Here is a 2,982-nt window from a genome sequence, read left to right as displayed (position 1 = left end):
TATTGGACAATTATATACAATTATATATCTTTTAGGTGATTGTTTACCCGTAAAAATGTACAATTGAATTAATATGTGATTTATATACAAGTGAATCGATTTGATCCTAAAATGATAAATGAATTAGAAAAAAATGTAAGACTTAGTGTTAAAATCGAGATAAGATGATAGAGATCTTGAGCCCGGGAACAAAGCTTCTGGAGGCAGTAAGGACAATACAAATAAGCAAGAAAGTAAAATATTATTGAGCTTTGAACAAAGTGTAGTGTATGCTTGTCAGAAAATTCGTGCACCCTTTACAATGATAATATGACTCACTATTTATAGTTGCACCTAGGGAAGAAGGTCCTAGAATCAAGCCACTCTTTAATAATAACTATAAGGGTCATTGAAAAATGTGTAATAGTGGGCAATGAATGTCATATTCTCTGTAACGGACCATATACTTAATGCTGTAGAATATTCTTCATTAAGTTCTACCGGGGGCAAGCATTTATCTCGCCTTTATGAACATCATTCTCTCCGATAACAAACGAGATCGTTGTCTTCGAACCCGACTGTCTTCTGTATTCGGCACCACATGTCATTTTCTCATGCGATTATTTAATATGAGTATACTTTACCCTATACAGATAGTCCCCCTACTTTACGGTGGCATATCTTTGTGTCACCGGGAAGTTGGTAGAGATATCTTTTTTGGCAAAAAATTCTCTGACCCTCTCTGAAAAGTTTCAGACGGTTGATTAGACGCACGTCATTTACACTTCTTAACTTTTCAAGATCTCTCGAACTCTCTTTGCTTAACTCATACTTGTCTTCAACTTTCTCAAATCTTTTTTTAGTAAAAAAAACCTTCTCTCTTCTTATAACAATGACCTATTCTTCCAGAAACCATAGTTCTTCAAAAAATAAAGGTAAAGCTGATGATTCTCCTCCTACTACGATGAGCACCATCATCCCAAGATGTCTTGTCACAACTAAAGACTTTGAAGAGAAGTATTCTTCCGCTAACCCTCGTACATGAGCTGTCGGTATGTACCATTCTTTCATCCGTCCTTCTAGTATTCCTGCTGTGAAGGAAGACTACAATTGCCAAGATTTAGACATTATCACTCCTGGATCTGGCAGAGCAGATTACCTTACCCAAGAAGGGTTTCACGTATTTTTATACGTATCCCTTCACTTTTGGGCCGTTCTCTTTGAGTGGGGAGCTTGACTCTATTATTGTGGAGTTCTGCATCCGTTACCAGGTATGCCTGGCACAAGTAAGTCCTCATATGTGGAGGACAGTCGCTTGTCGTCGGTGTCTGTGCCAGGAGACGGGAGAGGAGCTAACCCTAGCTCGATTAATGAACTTTTGTTCCCCCAAGAATTTTCGCGGGGGAATGATAAATTTCAGCAAACGTGGCCACCATGCTCTGGTAACCAGCATGGATGATGACAACAATCATGGGTGGATGAAACCGTTCATTGCAGTTTCCACCGGGGACATTGATAAGTGGGTATTTTGACTGGTTATTAGCACATTTTAGCTTTTGTTTTAGTCCGAAAGTATTTAATTATGTTTCCAAAACTAACAAAATTGTGCAAAATTACAGGAATACTGGAAGTTTGGTCTCCCAAGATGAAATCCGACTAAAAAAGGAATATTTCGAAGCACAAAGCAATAAAGGGCGCAAAAGTACAAATGTGCGGTCCGCAAAAGAAATTGCAGACTGCAGAACTCCATCTGCGGCTGCAAACCAAGAAGAAAAGTTTAGCAGAACTTTCAGGAATGTGTGGACCGTACATGAATTGTGCGGCCGCAGAACTGGGCTAAGAGTCGAAGATCAGAGAGTATGCAAAAAGACCAAGTCCAGGAGCCTTTGTGAATTGCGGACTGCACAAGAAATGTGCGGCTGTAGAAGATTGCCTCGCGGCCGCAGTTCAGAAATGTGCGGCCGTAGAACTCCACTTCCTTCCAGCTGAAGAAATCTATGGACTGCACATGGAATTGTGCGGCCGCAGAACCCCCGGGGGGGCATTTTTGTTTGAGATTTTTGGCCATGTATAAATAGACGAGTTTCACAAAATTAGGTCAAGTTTGAACATCTGAAGCCGCTGCAAACATTTTTCTTTACTACTTTAGGAAGTTTTACATTATTTTGGCGTTTTAACATTATATTTCATTATTTTAATCTTCCATTATGAGTTTAATTAGTTTCTCTTCTTTATTTTCTGCAATTTTCATTATGAGTAGCTAGACTTTTACTAGGGTTGTGACCCCCCAATCAACAAAACAAGCATTAACGTCTTTATTCCATTAGGCAAACACCTAGGTTATGGTCGCAACCCTAGGCCTTTAATCCAATTGGAAAAAACCTCAAAAATATTTATTAATAATCTATTTTCTTTATCTTGCATTTATTTTAGAGTAACAATAGAAATATAAAACAAAACCTTGTTGTGGAAGTGCAATCTTAGATAACCCATTTGCTTGCTTTAAATATATACTCCTAACTCCCATCATAACTCCAGTGGATTCGATCCCGACTCCTAGTTGGGTAACTATTATTGCATACGACCTTGCTGGAGAGTTAAAACAGTGTTAGCTATATATTTGAGTGTGTTTTTGGAATATCTTCTTTTCCTTCCGTGTTACTAACTTGTTTGAGAAATCTTAGGTACAACCATGGCGAACAATGAGCTCAAAAATTTGCCTTTGGGAGATGTGGACGTCGAGGATGAGCAAGTTGATGAGGTTCCTCTTGAACCTCAAGCCAATAGAAGAGGCTGAGTGCCCCATGACAATGTCCCCGCTCCACCCCCACCTCCACCACGAGCGGTTCCATACCGGGTGTTACCCAATGAAGGATATGCTAGTGCAATTGTCCATCCCCGTATTAGAGCGGGCAACTTTCAAATCACCAATGTGATGCTCGCTTTGCTAGAGCAACGAGGTTTCTTCACCGGTGCTTCATGTCAAAATGCGTACAAATATTT

The sequence above is a fragment of the Nicotiana tabacum genome, chromosome 17, assembly GCF_000715075.1.
Source record: "Nicotiana tabacum cultivar K326 chromosome 17, ASM71507v2, whole genome shotgun sequence".
NCBI classification, from domain to species: domain Eukaryota; kingdom Viridiplantae; phylum Streptophyta; class Magnoliopsida; order Solanales; family Solanaceae; genus Nicotiana; species Nicotiana tabacum.
The sequence above is the reverse complement of the archived record's forward strand: the minus strand, read 5'-3'. Positions refer to the sequence as shown.